We start from the raw sequence: 27982 nt of genomic DNA, 5'->3' as shown, positions 1-27982 counted from the left end.
CTCATCCTTCCTGTGCAGATATGATAATTAAAGCTGTGAGTCTTACTAATTATTTGGTAAACCGTTAATGAAATAAATGACTTTTTTTCTTCATATTTTACATTAATATTGAAAACAAAATAAGTCTGACTCCTAGATGTAGCTAGTCAACAAATTGATAAGAATGAAAGCAAATAAAGTTCCTTTTCCCTTGTTAGTTCAATGTTTAGCCTTCTGTTGTGTTTCCATTTCCTGTAGACAATGTGCATTTATCCACCAGAAAAACAGGTCTAGATTCTTATCTTCCATTAAATGCTTGCCATCACATTAACAGGATGCAGTGCATAGTTTTGGAGTACTGTACAAATTAAGTGTTGTACTCTGTTTACAACATTTTCAAATTTACAGTACACCTATGATGTCCTCCAGAAGACCATTCTGGGACTCTTCTGAAATAGTGAGAGTCTAATCTGTTCCCATTCATTCTTTGTGTGTTATGCTGTGAAATCACTGAAGGCAACAGTATCACATTGTGTTATTCCACAATATCTTTTTTATGTTGGTCATAATGTATACGCATTCAGATACAATCATTTAAATTCTCAACTGCAACATAACTAAAAACTACTCACTTAAAGAATTATAATGAAGTTATAGTAGAACTTTTGGAGGAAGGCTAAATCCTAATCTCTCAGACTTCCACTCATCTGCATAGAGTATGTAAATGTTGCACTTGGGACTTCCCATAGCACATTTAGATGTGTCTCGCATCCGGCATTCATGAGACCTGAACTTCATCGTGTTCCAGTCCTGGAGTGCCTTTTGTCTCTTCAAGGCTTTGCTTAAAGACAGCAGCTCTACACCCTTCATACTGTCTGTGTTTTTCTTATAGGTCTTCTGATAACAACAATGTCACGGAACCTATACGTGGAATAGGAGGATCCTTATGTGTGACCAGAATCCCACAGGACGCAGAGTAGCAAAGGGACAATCCAAAAGACAAAATCCAAAGGCTGGGTCGATAAGGGAGGCAGAGGGTCCGGTAAAGAGAGATATTCAAAAACAAATCAAAAGTCAAAATCCAGATGGTGAGGTCAAGAGGCGGAAGCAGAAGATTCGTAACAGGAGATCAGTCAAAAGGTTTGGAAATGCGCACTGAAGAATACTATGAAAGGCTTCTCAATAGTGAGCGTGGGAAGGTGTGCGAAGGGGGTTTAAATACTGAAAGGAAAGGGGTGTGATTGGATGATTGGTTAGGGAGTGAGAATTTGAGGAATCTGATGCATGTGAGAATGTGATGGGTTCAATCAGGGATGAGATTGGGAAGCAGAGGTTCCGGGAATGTAGCGTCGTTTGCGAGGGAGAGTGTGGGGCGTGACAGTACCCTCCCCCTTAGGGTCGGCTCCTGACGACCCCAGAGAGCAAGTACGAACAAAGATATCGATGAGGCTGCGATCCAAAATATCTTTCTCACAGACCCAGGAACGTTCCTCAGGACCATAGCCCTCCCAGTCCACTAGAAATTGTCGGCGGCCTCGGAGCCAGCGGGCATCCAAGATCTTATTGACCGTGTAGGAAGGTAGACCGTCAATGAGTCGTGGTGGGGGTGGAGGTGGCCGAGGCAGGGAGAGGGGGAATCTGTGGTAGGGTTTCAGGAGAGAGACATGGAAGGAGGGGTGCACCCTGAGAGTTGGAGGAAGAGCAAGACGATAGGTTACAGGGGTGAGCTGGGAGAGGATGCGAAAAGGTCCAATATGACGGGGTCCTAACTTATGTGAAGGCTGTCTAAGGGGTAAGTTTCTAGTAGACAGCCAGACAAACTGTCCTCGTCGTAGTCTGGGCACAGGTCGTCGATGACGGTCAGCGGTGGTCTTCTGCCGCAAGGAGGTCTTCAGGAGGACGGATCTGGCTTGTCTCCAAATTCTCCTGAGGAAAGTGAGGCGCGTCTGGAGGCAGGGAATATCCGAATCAGGGATAGAGTCCGGGAGAAGAGAGGGTTGGTATCCTAGAGAGCAATAGAAGGGGCACATCCCAGTGGTGGAGGAAGAGAGAGAGTTATGGGCATATTCAGCCCAGGGGAGGAGAGAGACCCAGTCGTCTTAAGAAGCAGAGACGTAAGATTGAAGGTAAGTAAGAAGGTCCTGGTTGGTTCTTTCCGTCAGTCCATTGGATTCAGGATGATAGCCAGACGTGAGAGATATGGAAGTCCCAAGAGATTTGCAAAAAGTTCTCCAGAATCTTGAAATGAATTGAGGTCCTCGATCTGATACGATATCCTTCGGAATGCCGTGAAGTCTGAAGACATGAAGAATGAAGAGGTCAGCCATGTCTTGAGCAGATGGAAGGGCAGGAAGAGGAATGAAATGAGCCGACTTCGAGAATCTATCTACCACGACCATAATGGTAGTTTTGCCTTGACTCTCAGGAAGATCCGTAAGAAAGTCCACTGAGATGTGGGACCAAGGTCTTCTAGGGGTTGGGAGTGGTTGGAGTAAACTGGGCTTCTTAAGACGGGAGGATTTGGACATGGCACAGATGGGACAGGCCTGCACGTACCCAGTAACATCAGTCCTCATAGAAGGCCACCAGAAATGTCTAGAGATGAATTCCAAGGTACGTTTGACACCAGGGTGACCTGCAAATAGTGAGTCATGACCCCAGCGAAGAACAGTGGAGCGTATGGTATCAGGAACAAAGAGTCTGTCTGGAGGACATTGGGGGGGAACGGTTTGGTTATGAAGTGCACATTTGATTTGGTTCTCCAGGTCCCATCTAATAGCAGCCACGATTCTCTCAGGGGGTATAATAGGTTCAGGAGGGTCCAAAAAGCCAGGAGGATCATGGAGGCGAGATACTGTAGGGCGTCAGCCTTTGTGTTCTTGGATCCCGGTGTATAAGTAATGAAAAAATGGAACCTAGAAAAGAAAAGTGACCAGAGGGCCTGGCGTGGATTCAAACGTTTGGCAGTTTGTAGGTAAGAGAGATTTTTATGATCCTTAAGAATAGTAAAAGGGTGTAGGGCCCCCTCCAACCAGTGTCTCCATTCCTCCAGGGCAAGTTTGATAGCCAGTAGTTCTCGGTCTCCAACATCATAATTATTCTCGGCCTGGGACAATTTTTTGGAGAAAAAGGCGCAGGGGTGGAGGATACCCTTCTCTCCATGAAGTTGAGATAATATGGCACCGACTCCGTTGGCTGAGGCATCCACCTCGAGAATGAATGGAAGGTTGGGGTCGGGGTGACGGAGGAGGGGGGCTGTGGTGAACAGTCTCTTGAGATGAAGGAAAGCTTGGTCTGCCTCAGGAGTCCATTTCCCTTGTTCAGGACCTTTTCAGGTCAGGGCTGTAATGGGGGAGACAACAGAGCTGAAATTCCTAATAAAACGGCGGTAAAAATTGGAAAATCCCAGGAAGCATTGAATTTGTTTTAAATTCTGGGGGGTTGGCCAGTTCTGTATGGATTCAGTCTTGGCAGGGTCAATTTCAATGCCCAGGGGTGAGAGGATGTAGCCAAGGAAGTGGATTCTGGTAACATGGAAAGTACACTTTTCCAATTTGGCTTAGAGTTTGTTCTGAATCAAACGATGAAGAACCTCGCGCACATGAGAGACATGCTCCTGGGGACTACGGGAAAAGATTAGAATATCATCCAGGTATACCAGGGCATATTTGTGCAAGATATCCCTAAAGATGTCATTCATGAACTCCTGAAAGACAGCAGGAGCATTAACCAGTCCAAACGGCATTACTTGGTATTCATAATGACCGTGGGTAGTAATGAATGCCGTCTTCCATTCGTCACCCTCCCGAATGCGGATCAAATTATAAGCACCGCGGAGATCCAATTTAGAAAAAATAGTGGCGCCCCGGAGTGATTCCAAAGCCGATGAAATCAGAGGAAGGGGATAACTGTTCTTGATAGTTATGTTGTTCAGACCGCGATAATCAATGCAGGGTCTGAGAGAGCCGCCTTTCTTTTTAACAAAGAAGAAACTGGCGCAGGCAGGTGAAGAAGAGGGGCGGATGAAACCAGATTCCAAGGACTCCTGGATATAATCTTCCATAGCCTGAGTCTCCTCGTTGGAGAGTGAATAGACATGGCCCTTAGGGGGTAGAACCCCTGGAATTAGGTCTATAGGACAGTCAGATGGCCGATGAGGCGGGAGGGATAGGGCCTTCTGTTTACTGAAGGCTAGGTGTAGATCCGAGTACTGGGAAGGAATATTGGGGAGGTTATCTTGAGATATACAGGAGACGGAAACTTTCTGAGGAAGCTAACAACAATGCGAAAGGCAATGGGAACCCCAGGCTGTGAGTTCCCTTTGTGACCAGGAGATGTGTGGGTTGTGAATCTGTAACCAAGGGAAACCAAGAACCAATGGGTGAGAAGGGGATTGAATGAGAAAGAACTGAATGACTTCCTGGTGGGTGGCGCCAATGCGAAGAGTGAGGGGAGGGGTCTGCCACTTCACCAGACCAGGGGAGAGGGGGGAGCCATCAAGAGTGAGGAGCCGAATGGGCTGGGTGACTGGCAACCGGGGAATATTCCAGGACGAAGCGAGTCCAGAGTCTAGGAAGTTCTCTTCGGAGCCCGAATCAACAAAAGCAGAGAGAGAGGTCTGTCCAGTAGTCCATGACAGGGTGGCTGGGAGAAAGAGTCTGGATCTGGGAGAGGAAGAAGTGACACTGACCATAACCGGGGCAGGCGGCTCAGAGGTGATCAGGGGAACCGCAGTAAAGGCATCGCCCCTCACGAAGTCGGCAATCTCTCTCCTCAGAGGTCAGACTATGGAAGGAAGGCAGTTGGGAGGGTATGGGAGGGGTTCGATTGTCCAACCTTCGCTGTTGAAGCCTGACCTCTAGTTCAAAAACTTGAGAAATGAAGGAGTCAAGAGATGGGAAGTCCAGGGGCAGGTGCACAACGTGATCCTTGAGTTCACCAGATAATCCGAGGCGGAAGTAGTGAATCAGGGCATTGTGATCCCAAGCGAGCTGAGCAGCCAGAAAACGGAATTCGGAAGAGTAGTCCTGAAAAGAGCGAGATCCTTGAGTAAGGGAAGTGAGACGTGCAACAATGAGGTGGCAAGAGTGCAACTGCCCAAAGGCAGATTGTAGAGCTGTCTGAAAAAGGTGAAAATTGGCAGTCTCAGGAGCGTTTCGAGAGAGGAGATGTCCAGCCCATTCCAGAGCTCGTCCAGAGAGGCAAGATACCATAAAAGCAATTCTTTCTCCATCGGTGGGGAAGCAGTCTGGGCGGATGTGGAAAGCCATCTGACATTGAGTCAGAAAGCCCTGACAGCTGGAGGAGTCGCCATCAAATATTTCCGGGAGGGGAGGGGGTAGAAGATTAATTTGTGTTTGAAGCGGGGGTGCAGGGGCAGGAGCTGCAGGTGGGGGAGACGGTGGAAGTGCAAACTGGTCAGCTAGTTGCTGGACTGCCGTAGTTAGCAGGTCCAGGTTCCGGGAGTGTTCGAGGAGAATAGAAAGTTGACTCTGGTCCGCTGGATCCATTTTAATATGGCTCACTATTCTGTCACGGAACCTATACGTGGAATAGGAGGATCCTTATGCGTGACCGGAATCCCACAGGACGCAGAGTAGCAAAGGGACAATCCAAAAGACAAAATCCAAAGGCTGGGTCGATAAGGGAGGCAGAGGGTCCAGTAACGAGAGATATTCAAAAACAATTCAAAAGGCAAAATCCAGAAGGCGAGGTCAAGAGGCGGAAGCAGAAGATTCGTAACAGGAGATCAGTCGAAAGGTTTGGAAATGCGCACTGGAGAATACTATGAAAGGCTTCTCAATAGTGAGCATGGGAAGGTGTGCGAAGGGGGTTTAAATACTGAAAGGAAAGGGGTGTGATTGGATGATTGGTTAGGGAGTGAGAATTTGAGGAATCTGATGCATGTGAGAATGTGATGGGTTCAATCAGGGATGAGATTGGGAAGCAGAGGTTCCGGGAATGTAGCGTCGTTTGCGAGGGAGAGTGTGGGGCGTGACAAACAAGTCTTCGGAATCTCCAAGCAGCTGACCTGGCAGCGGTTTCCCCCATGACTCTCTTCCTTCTCCGCTCTCTCGCTTCATTCTCCTCCCTCCCCTATATTTTCTCTGTTGTTGGTTGAACATCCACCCTACCGAATGTGTGACTCCAGCCTATATGTTGTTTTATTTTTCCACCTCACCCTTCTTATTTTCCCTGTCTAATTCTGGAGCCCCTGGTTGCTTACTCCCACTCTACCCCGCTGACGCGAGCGCACAGAGACAGCTTAGACTGTACCCAGGTTTCCATACTCCCCATTCTGTCCCTAGCACTCAGGCCAAGGCAGCTCAGGCCAAGGCAGCTATGGCTATAGGTCTCCTCTCACCAATTTGGCTGCCGGTTCATACTGGCATTAGACTCTCCCCCCTCCCATGCTTCTGGCCGAATACGTTGCTAATATTCTTCCCTTTATTGAGGAATTTTGCTCTAAATTTGTTCCTATCCAGCCACAGTAAGTTCTGCAAGCAGCCACTCTCTTCCACTTTCTGCATCATGCTTCTCTTCAGGACCAGCAACTCTTCCAGTCAGCAGCATCTAGTACAGCTACTTGCTAGCTGGTAACTCTTGTCCTACTTTCCATCAAGCCTTATGGTGAGGCTGCCAACTCCACAGGCAGGGAAGCTATCAACTCTACTCTGCATACTGTATGTTGTCTTCTTATTAGTAACTGACAGAACTCCAGAAATCTAATTTGTTTATCATACATCATGTCTGTAATACTCTGAAATGGCCTTAAATGTATTCAATCATGAAATCGATACCAAATTACATTACATTAGCTTATATAATGCTTTTAATTGACTATTAATTATAAAGTAGTTCAAAACAACAAGTGTTGAACTGTAAAGCAGTCTGCTTCTGTTGTACTGTACAACACATTACCTTTATGTTGTATTATGTATCTTTCAAACACCAGATTGTTTCACTGTGGGTCTGTAGATTCAATTCAGTAACCAAAATGAAAGGCAAATGAGCTCTGCATTGGCTTACATTGGCACTGAAAGCAGACTGCAAGCTGCCTCCAAAAACAGAACTCCAAACACTCTTCTGATTCCTTTGCAGGTCTGAAACAGTGGTCTCAGTAATTGTTGTTTTTGGTGTACCCGGAAACTTATTTTCCCAGAGCTTATGACCTGAGTTGTTTCTTAAAACTGAAGTGAATCACAAAATACCTTATTCGTTGGTGGAGAAAAAAGATGCACTTAATCATTATCTAATCCAGGATAAACTGGATTCTTATTCTTATGTTTTTGTTACCATATGTTTGCCAAACAAACACCAAATTTGAGTTTACTTGCTTGCAACAGGTAAGAAATTGAATACTTTCATTGATTAATACCCCATGATCCCTCTAGACTGCAGTAGTGTTAGTAATACATAGCATTTGTTTACCAGGGGGAATAGAGTTTTTAAGGTGAAAACATGAAAAATGGGTCTTATCAAATTCAAAGATCGGTATTACAATAAATTAATTACAGCAAAGTAGTACAGTGTTGCCAAAGCAATAACAATTAGCAGAATATATACAATCCTTTCTAACATAAGGCTATTATTATTTGAGAAACTATCTTATCTTCTTATAAAGATGCTTTTTTTATTCACACATATTACAGTTTATACTGTATATACAGTGTGCTGCCTCTTCTGTTAAAAATAAATGTGATTCATTATTGGTGCTTTTGTAGCAGTGGGTATTGTATTAGTGTCTTCAAGTAGTGTAAATAGAAAATAAAGACAATCTAAAAGTATTTGATGACTCTACAGTGTGTCCAATGTATTGTATGGTAAAATCAACAGTGTTCTCCATTGTCATATTATCAATAATTTCTTGTAAACTGTAAACAAATTAATACAAAAAATGTTTATGTTTCTAAAAGCATTTGGACATGTTGAGGGCATAGTTTTCTTACAATTGAGTTATTATTTTAATAACACGTTCAATCAAAATAGCTGTGAAAATCCATCAAACCAGGATTTACATTCGATATGAATAAGTAGATCTTCTTTTATTGTATGTTTTTTAGTATTCTTTTTATCACTGCAAAGACAACTCCCGGACTGTAAAAGCTTTCACTCATTCATAGAAACAGGCAGGGACAATGCCTTTGGGGTATTCTCATTGCTCCTTTTGGAACTCTAGACTTTCTCATTTTTGTAATGGAAAAGGGTTTTCTGAAATGTACTATACCTGAGACCCACATTTTACCTCTCAAAGGGTTACATCATCTGAAATTACTTTTTTAAAATATATATATATAATACAATGTAAACCTATTCTCATATTGCCATTGGAAAATAGTGAAACAAGTCTTTCAGTCTTTCAGCAGCACCTTGTTAAATGCATCAAAACCAGAGCAATCCCATGTTCTTTCTGACCATGCATATAAACTCTACACCTCCTTAAATGTGTTAATACATTATGCTGATGGGAAATACAGAAACAGTGAATGCAGAGTATAAGGTGCAGTGTGAAGCCTTTCCAAAAGAGAATAAGTGAGGAAGCAAGCAATGAATTATGTGAAACTTTCATTTTGTCATCAGGATAAAAGTGGTACACTTACAGTAAATCCTAATTTTATCCATCAAGGTGCAGTATATTACTGAATCATCTGCCAGTAGAATTACTAATGCCAGTAGAAGTATAAAGCTTTAAAGTAAACAAATGTTCTCTAAAGTGCACTCTTGATGCTGTTGTTTCAGAGAAGGCATTCATAGCTTAAAGAAACTGTTCATATTTTATATTAAGTGAACTCACAGAAGTATAATAATATCTGTGGCTTATGTGGTAAATATGCACAAAAATTTAACACAATTTTAACTTTAAGTCAGCTTACATTGACTTTATCTCAGTTGAAAGCAAATATCACGAACCCAACAGTGAATGAAAACTGACAAAGGGCATCATAAGTTTCAAAAAGTGTATTTTTTTTCCTTGTAATTGTATCTCACAGTTTATTTAGTATCATTAAAGATCATTTAATAGTCAATGTTAAGTAATGTTATCTTGGAAAATGGTGCTGAAATAGGCTTACTGATTTCATTATACTGGTTATTTAATAGAGGTACCAATTAAGAGTTAGTCAAAACATGTTTTGAGAACACAAACAGGTCAGCACTATCATTGTGATATTCACTGGAGTTATCTGAAGAACCTCATTCAATTACATACTGTAAAAATTACCAGTGAATAATTTTCATGAACAACTGAAGTGTTACAGAAATTTGGTACACTAATAACAAGCAAATAATAAAAATACTGTATGTTAAATATATTTAATATGCAATCATTCCCTTCTAAAATCTTTCTGTGACATTTATCATAGAGATAAGAGACCGACATCTATCCATTGTCTAACCACCTTATCCAAGACAGGGTCACAGGGGAGCCAGAGCATATTCCCACAAACCATGGGTGCAATCAGGAGATACCCATGATATGCAATTCTCTAGCATGTTTCAATGCTTTATCTGCCTCTGAGTCTGTGAGTTCAATATGTTGCTATCGAGGTAGTTTAATTGGTTAACTTTGAAAATGAAAAACGAGTATAAAACCTCTATCAGTATTAAAAACAACTGCAAATGAAATATGTTAGTTAGGCAGCACGGATATACTATCAAAACTGAAAATAAATATAATAACTAGAAAGTAAAACTGAAAAAATACATATTTTGTTGTGCCTGCCCACTGCAAACTTGCATGCATAAGATAGGGATTGTTCCTGTTGCTCCATTCAAAAAGTAGGATTGCTTCATACTGTATGTCTACACACCCAGAGTCTCCTTCAAGTTAAGGAGACTGCCAAAGTGCCTATAGTACAGGGCTCATATGTTTTATAAATCAAGTATACTAGAGTGGTTTTGGCTGTACTTATTCATGGGTATGTCCAGTGAAAATATATAATATTTTAAACTTCAGATTTTTTTTACCTTTCTGCAGCTTTTCTAGCTGGCATACAAAACCTCTCAATGGAATAAGTAACCAATGACGATACAAATAAAAGTGTGAAAACATATCGTCTAATATGCTGCTCCGTAGCAGGCCATGTTCTTTCACTCATTCATATGCTTCATCTTTGGCATTTTTAAGGAAACTCTTCAGAGAAAACCCTTTTTTTTATTTATTCTTACACAGTTCATTGCAATTATAGGCTGTCTTTGCAGTTCACTTTAAATGATCTTGGATTAACATGTTTATAATTTTACTGTAAATTCAAAAATAAGAAAAAAAAAGAAAAAAAATCTCACAATTGTAGTGGGTTTGAGGATTGTTTTGAAAGGCTGTGGAAAACCATGGTACAAGCATTTGGATATATACAGTAACACTTCCTTCTTATCTTGAAGATACTTCATACAAAGTACTCACTTATCAATAAATACAATTCTAAGAAAATAACTTTCCTTTCCATTATTTTTCCAATTTTTCCAAAAATCATCACACAGGGTGAGAACAGAGCCAAATTAAGTACATGTACACATGACCAACCTCTCCATGGACATCAGTACTTGGACACTACTATACAATGTTCTGTTATTCTGAAACATCGAACAGGAGGAAAAATATCAATATTGAGTGGCACAATGGAATGACTCTAGGCTGTTAAACCGTAAATTAATTCCAGAGTAAAACAGAGGTAATCAGGCCTTAGGGTATCCAGGAAATACCATTTGAAGTTACATTTTTGTATTAAACATTGTTCTAATAAAGCACCTACTAACTGATACTGTTTTACTAAACAACAAGAGAAGGAACCTAAAACCATTTAGAAATTAAATTAGCTTTAGCAATTGTCACGCAACATTATAAAGAGTTTTCAGACTCCAGTTTTATTTACTTTTGACTAAGCTCATGTTAACACTTTAGATACAGCTTGTTTTTTGAAACAAATTGTAATGTTTAATGTATGCACATAAATCACACTTGAGAATGAAAGTGGAGAAAAAAATGAGGGAGGGTCTAATCAAAAATTTCTAAATAAAAAGGCATCTGTTCAAGACAGTTTTTGGACTGTCACTATGCAGTCTAGCTGTACATTGTGTATCATGTACCACGTACTATGTTTTACTTTTTGGTAAATGGCTTTTCACTCCACTAGATAATTAGGCCTTCCAGCTACAGCCATCACACCTGTAGATGGAATAAACCCTGACTTGAACAGGACGAGTCTGGAACTCATTGGCACTGTCACTGTCAACAGTTATATATGCCCAGAAGCCTTTTATTACTGAGTCTGCAGATAACACAATAAAATAGAAGCCAGGTGCACTTTAAGTACTTCATGGCAAACATTATCGGGAGATATCTTTATCGGAAAGTGTTGATATACAGATGCAGCCATTCAAAATGGGTGAGGTATTTCGTTGCATACCCCGGTGGGCGTGTCGCGGTATCACGCAGTGTCACGTGGTTAATCGCGCGTCATTTGACGCTCTGCCGGAAATCCGGTGTCGCCTTGTAAAACCGCCAGGGGGGGCTTAACCTCTCATGTACAGCATTTGAGCCTTTAATTTTGAACTGTGTATTACAGCATGTTAATCATCAGTCATTAAAATGTTGGTATATTTTATGAAAGCAAGATTGCTCAGTTGGACAAAAGTACACAACCTACCTTTATCAGAAATATTTATGCATCAAAGCCTTTACTGAAGATATTACTAAAAGTATTAATAATGGATGACTTTGGACAAGCTGTATACTCAAAGTATAATTTCTTTAGCACATTTGTACAAGCACTTGGAATCTGTCCAAGCCATACTTTGTCAGGCATTTTGTTTTACTTCAACGGGCATAAAAACTTCCTTGCTTTTAACAGGGCGTTTCATAATTTCTAACTACGAAAATGATTTAAAATGCGACACTTATCATTCAACTAGAGCTTAAAATATCACAAGGATCCTCAAGAGCACAGCAAAGAGTGTATTAAAAGACACTTGTATTTATCAACGCATTCTTTTCCGTATACTAGATTTTATGGAACCACTTCAGAGTGGTGTCAGCCAGTCAGATTCCAGGAATCGGCACTTTAAAGGAAAAATACACACCGGTATTCCATTTCTCCCTAACGATTTTAAGCATCGAAGTATTTAACTAGCATGTGAAATAGCGTGTGAAAAAGTGGTAGTTTTAAGCTTTTCTGCTAATATAATATGGAATCGCGTATCTAAAGAATTTAATAACGGTATGATTATATTCGTGTACTGCGACAGGGCTGTGTAGGGCTGTTTCGCCTGCCTGTTCATGCGAGCTGTCTTGTAGCCTACTGGTCTACGTGTGTGACTAACAACTGGCAGGCTGTGTGTTCGAATCTGGCTGGTGCTGGACTTTTCTTTTAACAAACATTTCTTCGAAAAAATAGAATAGCGATATTATGGACAATCAATTGACTTTTATATTTCAAAATATCGCAACATGATCGATTCTAAGTCATTTTTGATAACAATGAATAGTCACCTTCTTCCCTTCTGACAACGGTCCCTGCTTCTGCTTCCTGCTTCTATTGTGTGTGTGTGTGCAACAGAGTAAATTTTTATAGAGAAATGGAGGCTGGACAGTATGCGTTACAATATAAACAATTATATTGATTTAAATCGTGTTCTGATTTAAATCGCAAACGCGTGTTTAATTATATGTGTTTTTTAATCATAATCAGGCTAATGCAACATAAATTGATACAGTATCTTTGTCTTCTAAGTATCTTAATAAACTTTCAGCATAGCTTTCTACCCGTCAAGATTTATATTTCTTGGGATTTTGGGATCAAACGTGGAAGGATTAGATTGTAATCGTTTTTATTTGTCAAATACGTGATTGTATTTCTGAATGTTATGTGACACCTACAGTAGTTCACTGCTTTAAATACATCGAATTAAGAAAGTTATGTGTAGCACTTTAGATCTTTTTTCTGAACCAGGGAAAATCTGATCATGTTTCTCTATAACAATAATAAAAAACTTTATTTTACATATCGCCTTTAAAAGTGGCATCTCAAAGCAATACAGTAGATCGAAAAACAGTTAAAAGGGACCAAATTAAATACCAGACAATCGCAAACGCGTTTTCAATAAAATTATTTTATTCATTCAGCAGTTTGTGAGAGGGACATCCAGCACAGAGAGACACACACACCGGTTTTCATTGACAAAATTGTTTTTTTTCAATTCCTCTTGTCTAACAGGAATGTTTTGTTTGTGGACAGACTGTTAGACTAGAGGAAAAGACCGCCTCCTCCTACGAAGCATTTCGTTGATCCGATCACAAATTCTTTTCCAGTCGCATGCAGCAAGGGTTGAGAATCTCCGATTCACCATCGCACTAATGGTTTCCCGGAGATTGCAAGGCACGGCACTTTTGCCTCTGGACCCATCGAAATTTACAGACGTGGTCCACCCCCAGTAAATTTCAAAAGTCACAAGATTTCTAAACACGAGGGCGGCGTAGCGGTCGGCTCTTGCTTTCCCGTCTATGCCGATCCACTGCAAGTACAACCCCCCCTCCATCTCCTGGGTGATGGGTAGCAGTTGGACATCTGGGAGAATTATTCGTCCCACTGGCGTCTGTGAATTCCGCTCTGCTTCCTGGGGGGACATAGACGGCGGGGACGGCATCAACAGATTCCTGCGCGGTGGTGAACTGAGAGGCCGGGATGGAGTGTCCTGAGGCGGTGAGTGCTCTGGGGGCAGAGCTTCCGCCAGGCATTGCAACCTGCGCGGCGGGGAGAGGCACTTTTCGGGAGACAGCTGCTCAGCTGTTTGACTGCTGGAACATACTGTCTCCTTCCTCTTCATTTTCAGGAGTGTCTCTAGCCTCCCAATCCTCCCCAGTAATGCATCGTACTGCTCCCGCTGCTGCCGAAATGTCTCCATACAGGTGCTGCTTCTACAGGTTGGCACCCTGGCTAGTGGCCGAGAGCAGAGACCCACGGCCTGTGGCAAAATAACATAATTCATGTAAGAAATAAAGTCACACAGTAATATTCATCAGTCGCGGAACAGAAGTCAAAATAAACTTTTCTTTTTTTCCGTCTTACCGCTTTCTTTTTTACTGTCCTGGTGGTAGATCGTTTCGCCCGTGCGGTGTTTTCTTGAAGAACAGGCTACGAAGAAATAATTATAATTGAATTTAAAATTCAAAACGGCAATAATACCTTGTAATATGTGCTGTAATCGCGTATTTCAGATGAAGTCTGCTGTATTTGCTTACCCTTCGCTCTTTGGAAGCTGGGGCGGCAAAAGCACCCCGTCTCTTCCCGTAAAAGGTCTTGGTCTCCATACTGTACTATGGTCGCTATAGTGCAGGTTCGCAGTTTTTTTTTTGTGATGGGAGCTCACCCAATCCCTTGGTGTATTTATGCTATATTCACATGTACGGCTAGAGTGTGTTCATTGTCTTCCAATGAAAGGCGGGTGCCTTTTGCCGAAGTCGGGAGACATTAGGGGCTTGCCACACCCGGACTGTTAAACCAACGCATTAGCACGTCAAAGCCCATTGAGGACCCGGGCGCAATAGTTGTTTTGTCCCTTGATTTACTGATCTGCATTAATTAAATCTTGTCAGTCAGGTCTTTTTTTCTCTATTTCAATTGTCATTTACACATGCACGACTTTAAAAGCTAGCAAGACAGGTTTCGATTCACATTAGCTGGCGAGCCTTGTTAAAAAAACTAATGATAATGTAACATGCCACTGTTTGTTCATGAACAAAGTTATACTGAGATTTCCTTAGATACGCGATTACAAAATAAATAAATAAAAATTTGAATCTCCTGCGGAACACATTCCATAAGAATCAGCGGTTTACTGTATATATCGCCTTTAAAGGTGGCTTCTCAAAACGCTTTACAGGATAAAAACAACCAGAACAGCAGCAACAACAATATTGTATTTCATTGCACTTTGAAAACCAAGTAATAACTTAACTATACAGTACGTGCAAACATTTCGTATGTTGCTGCCGTGAATGCCTGTGTACCCAGAAGTATCTTATTTGCCTTGAGTCCTATCTACAGTATCTCTGTCCCCCTCCCCCCCTCTCTCCCTCAATTCAATTCAATTCAAGGTGTTTTATTTGCATGACAGATGGGTACAATTCTTGTTGGGAATGTATACTTTGATATTTACACCCGGCGCGGCACCGAGGGAGCGTCTGCATTTATAACTTAGTTTTTAAAATTAGTCAAGCAATATGAAGCATCTCCTTTTACTTTTAAGTCCCTTAAATACATTGAGCACAGATTTCTCACCACTTAAGATTGCTTTTCGATACCATCCTTACACAAAGCAGAAACTTTCCGATGACTCACAGTACAAGTGGAAAGATTACAGATTTTAATCGTCTTTAATTTTGTCTTTAATTTTGCCTGTGGAGTGTATCTTATTAAGCTCTAAATTGCATTTTGAGCGCGGTTTTTGACTTTTTTTAAATTGCATTTTGGGCGCGGACAGCACATACAAGGGTTAATGAACTGCGCCAAGAAATTTAAAATAGTATTCTTTAGGTGTGAGGGTAGGAGTGGACCGCAGCAGGCATAATCAGCAAACCAGGAAAACAAAGAACAGGACAGGTGAGATGTGTATCCAGAAAGCGAGTGATCAGAAAAAGGAAATGGTGTTACGCCCAGGTTTTCGACCCAATTGTTTTAACTTGCTAATGCATCAGACACATTTCCTGGCATATTGTGTTTTAAATAAAATAGGAGTGTCTTTCCCTGGCATTAGCTCATCGGTATGGTGTAAGTTTTATCTGTACCATACCATACAGTATATAGGTACAGAATTCAAGCTACACCACTGTATCGCTTTGGTAAGGGGACGGACAATGACCAAAATCACGAAGACTCTCTCACACCAAATAATGAAGATGAAAAGAAACGGGAAGTCAACACAGGACATTGTACAGCAGTTGGCTTCGATGGACTTCTTAGTTTCTGAAAGCACAGTGAGACGGCATTATAAAGGGGAGAGGAGGCAAAGAGAATCTAAACCGAGGAGAATTCAAAGGTAAATAAATTTCTAAAAATACCTTTCTTGCATGTAAATACAACTACGCACATTATTTTTAAAACTAACTGCTGATCTCTTTTTTTTCAAGTCCTATTGTGCAAGCTATCGACAAACTGGCCGATGAAAATGATGAGCTACCGGCGATGCAAGTCCAAAGACGGCTATGGGCTGACCTCGGTGCGAATATAAGCCCGACATCGATAAGAAGAGTACGCAGGAGGCTTGGATGGAGATACAGAAAAACCAACACATGCCCCATGATAAGGCTAAAAAACAAAGAGGAAAGACTCAAGCAAGCGCTCCAATGGATTGAACAGGAGGAGGCATTTCAGGATGTACTTTTTACCGACGAAACAACAGTGGCTCTGGAACAGTTTTCAACAATGGCATTTTGCAAAAAGGGGAGACATGTGGACAAGCCAAAGCCCAAACATCCACTGAAGGTTCACATCTGGGGGGGTATATCTAGAAGAGGCCCGGGACCACTTCTTATTTTCGAAGGAATTATGGACCGTGTATTCTTCGAGGAAGTCGTGGTCACACAGCATGCTGCCCCATATATCAGGGAGCAGTTTGGATCAAGGCACCGTCTCTTTCAAGACAACGATCCTAAACACACAGCAGCAAGGGCGAGGCTTATAGCAGAAGGAGTGAACTGGGTGAAAACTCCAGCCGAATCCCCAGATCTAAATCCGATAGAAATGGTTTGGCATTCGTTGAAAGACTACATTCGGAAAACCGCTAAGCCCGTCACAAAGCAGGAACTGATCGATGCGATCTATAAATTCTGGGAGGAAGAACTGACCGAACAAAATTGTAACAATTTTATTAACAGGCTGTTTCGTGTTCTTCCTAGGATTGTTGACCGGGACGGGGGACATTCGGGAATGTAAGTCTGAGAAAGACAGTCTCACGTTTGTGGACAGTCTGTCCACAAACAAAACATGTAAAAAAAAAATGTAAAAAAAAAACAATTACTTTTTGTCAATGAAAACCGGTGTGTGTGTCTCTCTCTGCTGGATGTCCCTCTCACAAACTGCTGAATGAATAAAATAATTTTATTGAAAACGCGTTTGCGATTGTCTTGTATTTACCTTGGTCCCTTTTAACTGTTTTTACGGCATACAGTATTGCTTTGAGACGCCACTTTTAAAGGTGATATGCAAAATAAAGTTTTTTATTATTGTTATAGAGAAACATGATCAGATTTTCCCTGGTTCAGAAAAAAGATGATTAAAATCTGTAATCTTTGCACTTGTATGTTATCGGAAAATACAATCAGTTTCTGCTTTGTGTAAGGATGGTGTGGCGCTCCTCAAAGCGCTTTACAGGATAAAAACAATAACAACAATAGTGGCTGGGCAAACGATTTTTTTTATAGAAATACAAAATGAGATACTGTATAATGATGTGCATGAACAAAGGTATACTGCAATTTTCCTTAGATACGCGATTAATGCTTCGTAGGAGGAGGCGGTCTTTTCCTCTAGTCTAACAGTCTGTCCACAAACAAAACATTCCTGTTAGACAAGAGGAATTGAAAAAAAACAATTTTGTCAATGAAAACCGGTGTGTGTGTCTCTCTGTGCTGGATGTCCCTCTCACAAACTGCTGAATGAATAAAATAATTTTATTGAAAACGCGTTTGCGATTGTCTGGTATTTAATTTGGTCCCTTTTAACTGTTTTTCGATCTACTGTATTGCTTTGAGATGCCACTTTTAAAGGCGATATGTAAAATAAAGTTTTTTATTATTGTTATAGAGAAACATGATCAGATTTTCCCTGGTTCAGAAAAAAGATCTAAAGTGCTACACATAACTTTCTTAATTCGATGTATTTAAAGCAGTGAACTACTGTAGGTGTCACATAACATTCAGAAATACAATCACGTATTTGACAAATAAAAACGATTACAATCTAATCCTTCCACGTTTGATCCCAAAATCCCAAGAAATATAAATCTTGACGGGTAGAAAGCTATGCTGAAAGTTTATTAAGATACTTAGAAGACAAAGATACTGTATCAATTTATGTTGCATTAGCCTGATTATGATTAAAAAACACATATAATTAAACACGCGTTTGCGATTTAAATCAGAACACGATTTAAATCAATATAATTGTTTATATTGTAACGCATACTGTCCAGCCTCCATTTCTCTATAAAAATTTACTCTGTTGCACACACACACACAATAGAAGCAGGAAGCAGAAGCAGGGACCGTTGTCAGAAGGGAAGAAGGTGACTATTGTTATCAAAAATGACTTAGAATCGATCATGTTGCGATATTTTGAAATATAAAAGTCAATTGATTGTCCATAATATCGCTATTCTATTTTTTCGAAGAAATGTTTGTTAAAAGAAAAGTCCAGCACCAGCCAGATTCGAACACACAGCCTGCCAGTTATTAGTCACACACGTAGACTAGTAGGCTACAAGACAGCTCGCATGAGCAGGCAGCCGAAACAGCCCTACACAGCCCTGTCGCAGTACACGAATATAATCATACCGTTATTAAATTCTTTAGATACGCGATTCCATATTATATTAGCAGAAAAGCTTAAAACTACCACTTTTTCACACGCTATTTCACATGCTAGTTAAATTTAATTTATTTATATATTATATATTTATATCTCTGACCAAGGGAAACGTCTCATTTTTTCAAAGAAATGTTTGTTTGTTGATTGTTATCAAAAATGACTTAGAATCGATCATGTTGCGATATTTTGAAATATAAAAGTCAATTGATTGTCCATAATATCGCTATTCTATTTTTTCGAAGAAATGTTTGTTAAAAGAAAAGTCAGCACCAGCTGGATTCGAACACACAACCTGTGCGTTGTTAGTCACACACCTAGACTAGTAGGCTACAAGACAACTCGCATGAACAGGGAGGCGAAACAGCCCTACACAGCCCTGTCGCAGTACACAAATATAATCATACCGTTATTAAATTCTTTAGATATGCGTTTCCATATTATATTCCCTATTAATCAAATTCTAAAAGTATGCTTGTTGACTCCGGTATCACGTTAGTTAAAGACTTCGATGCTTAGAATGTTTAGGGAGAAATGGAATACTGGTGTGTATTTTTTTCTTTAAAGTACCAAGACAAGCTATATACTGTATGTTTATGTTCCAAAATTTATATCGTTTATGGCCTTCACACGCGTTACAGTATGCTCCTATTCTTTTTATGCTCAGCTACTAAGATTTCCCTTCAGTGGTAAAATTCAATATCTACATCGGGCACAGTAAATACGTTTACAGTAAGTCTTTCTACGACAGACCAACGGACCACGAGTGCCCCTGTCGGTCAACCAATCACGAACCGCGGTACCCAACGTCATCTTGCGTCATGATACGCGACACCGCAGCCAATTACCTGCGGTACATGTCTGTACCGCGCACTTTGAATGGCTGCATCTGTAGTTTCACATACAGTACATTCTACGTGGAAAATTAAAATTAGTTTAGCAGGTATGCTATAAAGTAATACATCTTTAGATGAGACTAATTCGCTATTACATGAAATTAAAGTAGCCACTGAATGTGAGGACGGAGCAATATCCCACAATACCGTGTTTGGTAATTTAGTTAGAATTGAATGAATGTGATAGAATGTGAGAGTGTTAAAGTATGTACAGTATAAAGTATTTGGCGTAGCTTACCTAGCTCAGACAATGGCAGCTTATCGAAGAGAATAAACTGACATAACTGACATATCCGGCAGCCATATCACCCTGCAACTCACAACTGGCAACCCACTGAAGCTAAGCAGGTGTGAGCCTGGGCAGTACCTGGATGGGAGACCTCCTGGGGAAAACTAAGGTTGCTGCTGGAAGAGGTGTTAGTGGGGCCAGCAGGGGGTGCTCACTCTGTGTTCCATGTGGGTCCTAATGCCCCAGTGTAGTGACAGGGACACTATACTGTAAACAGGTGCCGTCCTTTGGATGAGATGTAAAACTGACCCTCTGTGGTCATTAAAAATCCCAGGGTGTTTCTCGAAAAGAGTAGGGGTGTAACCCTGGTGTCCTGGACAAAATTTTCCACATTGGCCTTTACCAATCATGGCCTCCTAATAATCCCCATCTATGAATTGGCTACATTACTCTGCTCTCCTCCCCACTGATAGCTGATGTGTGGTGAGCGTTCTGGCGCACTATGGCTGCCGTCGCATCATCCAGGTGGATGCTGCACATTGGTGGTGGTGGAGAGTCCCCATTACCTGTAAAGCACTTTGAGTGGAGTGTCCAGAAAAGCGCTATATAAGTGTAAGCAATTATTATTATTATAATTATATCTGCCCTCACTATTGCAAGGATTGAGCAAGGGAGTTTGCTACAAGGGTGCAGATGGGAAGGTGTGGGGGATACCAAACAGATACGCCGAGGGAAGACCTGGGTACAAGACTTACTGTATATACACAGGTGTGTGGAAGTGTTTGAGATTTGGATTTAACCTTCTTCCTGAACCTTTCTTGTAAACTCCATTGGGTGTAGCCACTGGGCAGCACAATAGCACAGTGGCTAGAATTGCTGCCGTGCGGCACTGGTTTCCTGGTTTCCTGGGGTGCTGTCTGCATATGTTCTCCCCGTGTCCGTATGGGTTTCCTATAGATGCTCCTCTTTCCTCCTGCAGTCCAAAGACATGCTAGTACTACTAGTAGTGGGTTAATTGACTTCAGGGAACATTGGCCCTGGTGTGAGTGTGTGCGTGTTTGAGTCAGTGTTTAAGCAATGAGATGGATTGGCATCCCATCCAGGTTGTATCCTGTCCTCCCTTGCACCTGCTGCTTGTCAGGATAGCCTCCTGCTCTGCAGCGACCATGTTTTGGATAAAGTGGTTAAAAATTGGATGGATTGATGGGTGTAAAAGGCTGAATAGAACCTGACATATGTGCATAAACCAGTAAAATGAAGGTGTAGAATATAAGGGTGTAGAACATTAATTTCCATGCCAGTCCATTATCAGGAAATATACTGTATCACACAAAATGTTTTCAAGGACTATGTAGGTCAAAGTTTGAAAGTAGGTCAGCAGAAGATTTTTTTTCCAAAAGAGTGTGAAATGTCAGGTGACATCAAGAAAGCATAAGAGTTTCCTCTACATGTCCTCCAAATTAATGGTAATTTGTCACGTTCTTAGTGAAAAGGTGCTAGGTTTGGGAGCAATAAACATGATTTGCTCAAGTCTAATTGGCTTAATGCATGCAGTTATATGTGGGAAAGACCTAACTCAGAAGTGCATGTTAGAATCCTGGATTTTTTAAAGTTTTTCTTTTCATCGTGCTTCCAAACTGCATATGCACTAATCTATTTTTTATTGTATATATATATAGTATAATATATATACAGTACAGTACTGTGTGGGTATAGTGACAGGGACACTACAATGTTATAGGCAGCCTTTGGATGAGATGTAAAACCAAGGTCCTGACTCTCTGTGGTCATTAAAGTTCCCAGGGCGTTTCACAAGAAGTGTAGGGACGTTACCCCAGTGTCCTGTCTGAAATTTCCCCTGGTTTTACCAATCATGGCCTCCTAAAAATCGCCATCTATGAATTGGCTTCATCGCTGTTCTCCCCAGTGATAGCTAATGTTTGGTGAGCGCACTGGTGCACTATGGCTGCCGTCGTATGATCCAGGTGGATGTTGTATTGTATTGTATTGTATGGTTACAAAAGTGATGATTAACTGTTGACTGTTCTTAGTGATTTCCTATTTCAAAACTTGTCATGAAAGCTAAAAAATCTGACCGATTTTACACCAGGCTTATGCTCAGTACTAGCAAGTACTAGTCTGAATAATGGAAAGCAGCAAGAAAAACATAATTTTCAGTTAGAATTCTCAGGAGGGTTATAACTATTCTCATAGATCAAAACATACCTTGATTTTAATTGTAATAAAATATGTCTGAGTATCTATATACTGAAGACAGACGTTGAAATAATTGAGTTTAACCCGCTAAGTGAGACAAAGTTTGTACTCAAATTTTCATATCTGTTTCTCTCTGTTTCTCTCTATTCAGAACATAATACTATATAAAGCAAATGAAGCAGATGGTGTGCACATCATCACTGTTAGTAAATGACAGTTATTTATTACCCTTGTTGTCTCTTTCTCTGTCTGTGCATCTATTTTCCAAACAGAGTCATAAATATCACTTGAGTGGGCAACATCATTATTAATGAAAAGTGACATCATCGCGTGGTCCACTACAGAGCAATCAGGCCTCTTTCTGCAGTGCCTCAATTCAATCCAGATGTGTGTTTGATTAAAGGTTTAGATGAGATTGAGAAGGGAAAAGAAGGGGGGATATACCATAGGTCAATCCCTGGGATTCAAAACAAAGAGTTTTATAAATTTCTTTTAAAACAAAAACATCTGGATGGAAAGTTTTCCCTATTTTTTTTTCTTTTTCAAGCTGTCTCCTTGTTTTGTTTTGTATTTAATCTACACTGTATGAAAATTTCTTTCTAATTGGATCCACCGTTTATTTCTCAACATTAAATGTTTTCCTAGGAATAGTTCTAGGAAAATCTGAGTCAGTATGTTTTTAAGTTCATTCTCTTCTTTCTGTGGACATGTTTTTTGTTAAGCCAGATGCTTTGATGTTATCTTTTTTTCTTGTCGTTACTGGGCCACCTCCTTCATAGACAGATAAAATACTGAAGAGAAATACATAGCTCAGGCACACAACATGATGAAAAGAAAAAACAAATTTGTATATATAAAGCTCAATGTTTATGTGTATATACAGTATGTCTGTATAATCGCCCAACTAACCTGCATCAAGTTTAGCATATACTGTAGATGATGCTGTTGACCAAGAGGAAGGTTTTAGAAAATCATCACACATGTGCGCAGACAGCATGTGTTTTTCTGAATATTTTGGGCAAAGATGCGTATTTACAATTTTAACATTCCTATTTTTGAATAAAAATAGAAAATATTTTTTAGTAAGTAAAGACATTTCAAAATATTTTTTTCAATGTGAATATTAACCAATCAGTGACACGAGCACATGATAGCATGTATTTACTGTAAGTTTGTATGTGTTGCATATTTAACAATGTGTACATTATAATATTTGTGATTTTTTAAAAAAAAACAAAACAAATCCAGCATTAATGGCCCTGCCATTGTTATTACAACTGAAATTATCTCAGAATGAATAAGAAAATATTGTAATGAGACCTGCACTACATCTCTAAACATTGCATATGTGACCACAAATTTAAGATTGCACAGTATACTAATAATCAATCCTTACACTTATATAGAGCTTTTCTGCAGAAGCAATCCTGGATGTCAGCAGGGATAGGCCTGTTGCTGGGGCACCATTGGGACACCTGCTGGTGTGTGGGTTGAACGTGAGGACAGGAGAAGAACTAAACAGTATGGGAAAAAGTATGGTATGGTGTTCAGTAGTCCTGTATGGCATTAAGAGCCCAGATGTGGCTCCATGTCAGGCAGCCATCGCCAGCCTCAAACAACACCATGTTGGCTTGTGTGGTCACAAGAGGCTCCATGCATCCTCCTGCAGCCCAGTGTGGCCTGTAGTGGTCCAGTGTGAAGACTTTGTCTACTTTGCCTCATCTAGTCTGATTAGAATCCCTCATCAGCATTTTGTGATCCAAAAGCTATTATCATCAACACACTTCTTTGGCATTTAACATAGAGCTAAAAACATAGCTCTCAGCTACAATACTGTAAATCCATTGTGCACATTATGATCCTGATGAGACATCACATCTAGGTTTCCAATAGTAATCAGCCCATAATTCATTATTTAAAATTAAACTGTGATAAAACTGATTAAAGTTTAATCGTTTAACTATAAAATGCAATATCAGACCTTACAAAGCTCTCTACTCATTACAATTATCTCAATCAGCTATGTTGGCTCACCCTTTATTTTTTCATACACCTCTATTCTCCGTTCCTCTTGATGATAAGAACTTACAAATAGTTATATTCCTTCTGGATCAGCACAGCATCCTTAGCAGCTCAATGAGGAATGTGCTGGCAATCGATTCCTTAAAACATTATACTTAGGAAGTTTATAAATTGTATTTTTAACAGATCTGAATCATCTAAGACAGGACTGCACCAGCATTATATAATGTTACTTTTGGGAGAATTGTGATTTGAAGTCTTGTCCTTGCAATAAGGTTAACATTTTCTCAGACAGTCAGGTTAATCCAATAAATTAATCTAATTCAATCATGACTTATTATTTCTTAATTAGGCTTTGCCCCTTATAAATCAATCTAATTCAGTTACGCTTTATTACAACTTAATTAAGGTTTAACTGAACATCTGAAATTATGCTTCAAATGAAAGTTCAAGAGGAGGTCAAACTCTAGCCTCATCCACTTGAAGCTCATGCTCAATATCCGTATTTTAGCACACTTGCTTGCACATACCTCCTTTCATCATCACCCTTGCAGCACCTCCCGGTTTCCTCCATCCTCCAAAGAGAAAAGTCTGATAACCTCATTCTTAAGGTCAGGTTAAGCAGGTCAAGCCAATAAATCATTCTAATTAATCTATACCTTTTTACATCTTAATTAGGCTTTAGACAAACTATTGAAAATATTTTAATCACAAAATGTTTGCCATTAAATGATGAAAAAGGTAAGACAGTAAATGTGTTACAAAGTGGCCACAAAGCAGTTGTTGTTACAATGGAATTCAATATCCAAAAAGTACTATACAAACAAAACAGAAAAAAAGACAAACTGCATTGAACAATTATAAGAACAAAGGCAAAGATTTCCTGTGCAAATTCATTTACATAGCAGTGTTTACTTTTTCAAGTTAAAAAACTCAAGCAGAAGCTAACCTGGGTGAGCTACTGTATGAAGTGGTATATCTCATCCTGTTGTGGATCAGGAAAAGGCAGGAAAGCCTTTCACTTGAGGTGCTTTCAAAAAGTATTACATCTGCAAATCCATCGACACAGTACCATATGTCCGAATAAGAAACAGAAGTTTGTGAATGTAAACTTAACAAGGAGGTATGGAAATTATGAGCAGTTGATGAAAAAATGTTATGAGAATCACTCACACATCTTATTGTTGGGGTGTTAATGCTGATTTCTGTATCACAAAAGAGCTTTCTGATCTTCAAAACTGTTATGGAAAAACAAGTAAATTTGTTTCACACAACACAATATTTGCCAACGTTTCAAAGTTTTGATATGCTTTTGAGGAAATTATGCAGTATAGCAACAGATGGCTCCCCAGTAATGGCAGCTGAGTGAACTGGAATGGCAGCTCCAATTTGATACAAAGACCTAGTAGTCCATGGTTAGACTTCTAAATTACATTACATCTATTATAAAACATTCTGAATGCTCTTTCGGTGTTCATTACAGTACAGAACAGAAATTGAACTGTTTTTAAAAGAAAAAGTAAATGTTCAATGACCCCACAAATTGTATTTGTTTAGTTTACATATACTGTACTTTTAAGTTGATTCAACAGCAACAATGCATTCAATGCTAGCCTCCAAGAAACAACATAATTTCAGAAAAATATGTTTGAGTGTTTCCCAGCTAAACACCTATCAGTTTGAGAAGCAAATAAACAAGAACAACTTTGTGCATTTCCCAGCATTAAAATCTATCACTGTACTGACAGTTTTCCCAATGAAAACATCTATGCATCAATGAAGAAATGTGTGTCAAGTATATCAGCTTCAATTTTAGTGTTCAGCAAGTACTTTGATGACTTTTCAGGGACAAGGGCATTCAGTTACTGTCTTGTGCCTTCACAATGAATACGGATGAAACAGCTCAGAACCTGCAATAAGAAGTCATTGACCCAGAGTGTGATAGCATTTTCCTCAGCTGCCATGTACAGTTCCTTTTGGCAGAGTATTGCAAGTGTCTGGACAAGTTCTGTATTCTTCAATTGAGAAAATGAATTAGAAAATGCAGTTTGTTTAGTTCACCATATTTACTGTATGTAAACAGATATTTTCTACAGTGGCTTAAACAGAGATTGAAACTAACCAATGCCCATTTCTGTGAAATTCTACATTACGAAATCAGAAAGCAGAATGCATAGGTTTGAAAAGGTGGTATTGCTATGTTTGTGTACAGTGAGATTTTACAGCCTGCAATTCTGTATTTTGTAATATAGGTTGCTTTTACCTGGGACCTGTCATTTTTTTCCTGTTAGATAATGTGGTCCTTAATGCAAAATGTTTGTGCAGCTCTGAATAATAATTAGTCAATGATGTTTTCATAGTATAAGCCTCACGAATTGGGGTCTGGTAATAAATACTACATTTTTAAATAAGAAAAAAAATAGGGACATTTAATTGAAAAAAAATTAAAACAAGCAATCAGGTTGCTTGTGTGTGGAACTACAGTTAAACTTGGAAAAATGCAAACAAAAACAAAAAATCTATTACAAAAATTCAAATTTGTAAAAAGCTTACAGGGAATGAAGCAGAATAGCTTTAGCAGCAGAAAGAGTCGGGGTTAATAAAGGGGACTTGGAGAAGTGGGAATTCAAATTAGGGAAACACTTAATATAGAAGTCTTGCTCACAACCTTGCAGTTTGGATGCCTGCCATTACATGGACAGAGATGTGCACACCCAGAGCACTATGGGCTTAAAATTCACTGCTGGACTAATTGTAGATGGGATTGCTTTACATGTAATAGAATGCTTTGAAATTTGGAAGATAAAGTGAAAACTTCTGCAAGTGTGGTAAATTGTGGACATCTGAACTGGTTCCATGATCGAAGGTCAATAGAAATCTCAAATCCTGTGCTGTTCTACTTTAGTTTTTCTCCTTTTACTGTGTTGGTGGTCCTTACTTTTTCATCTTTTTTTCATCTTTTTTTTTTGCGCCTGTCTTTTATATTGTTTTTATGTTTATTTCTGGATTGTGCTACAGTACATCAAAGGTAGAAGGTAAGGAAGAGCTGCACCGACTCCTGAGTCCATGGAGTTTAGGACTGCATGAGTTAGGACCTTTGTGACTTTCTTCAGGAAGAGAGATTGATCTTGGTCAGTAAGGTTTTGGTTTATGGATGTTGTAAAAACAGTAGCTTAGCTCCCTTGCTATTTGTAGTATTGAATATCGAGAAGAAGTCTAGCTGGAACTCCTGTAAATCCAGAATTTTGTTTTGCAGTTTTTTTATTAGCACTGTATTTAAATAAAGAGCATTCTTCTCTACCTATACAGCTGTGTCTTCTTCCTGAGACCTACCTAGTTAAAGAAACCTGCCCCAGGATCCTGCTGTACTATTTGACATACTATAAAACTATAAAAACAATTGATTCATGATAAAGAGCTCATGCTGTATAGGATGCCAGCAGAGACTGAACAGGAAAATATACAATATAAAAGAGATGGGAATAACAGAAAGGAAATGAAGTGTTTAGTGCCAGAAGCACAGTGGGTAGGATTTGTGAAATTTTAAGGCAACTTGAGAGCAGCATGTTGTCAAAAGGAGCAGGGAATAATAGACAGCAAAGGACAAATTACAAGAATACAAAGTGCAGACTGAATGGTCCTGCAGGCAGTGAAATCCTGCTGATATGTTCTTGGCTTTCAGACTTTGAAAAAGGGCTGACATGTTATACATTTTTTTTTTCGGGGGGGGGGGATATGAGCTTGATAAGGATCCTGCGTACTTTACAAACTCTGGCATTCACATACATATATATAGTAACATATACTGTATATTTCAACACATCTCTTTTTATCGCAATATGAAAGAAGATTTATTGGTGCAACAAATAAGTCTTTTTCACTTTAAAACCTATAGCTTCAGTATACAGAGTATTTGTCTGAGCTGGCCACACTGCCAGATAAATACAAGCTATGGAACTGAGAACAGGTTTGACATCAGTTTTATTTAACATAGCATGAACAACATGCTGGGAAAATATGGCTTTATTTAATGTGTAATATGAAGGCAACAGTCAGTAACA

Source organism: Lepisosteus platostomus, chromosome 8, assembly GCF_059453375.1.
Source record: "Lepisosteus platostomus isolate fLepPlt1 chromosome 8, fLepPlt1.hap1, whole genome shotgun sequence".
Classification (NCBI taxonomy): domain Eukaryota; kingdom Metazoa; phylum Chordata; class Actinopteri; order Semionotiformes; family Lepisosteidae; genus Lepisosteus; species Lepisosteus platostomus.
Note: the sequence above shows the minus strand (reverse complement) of the source record.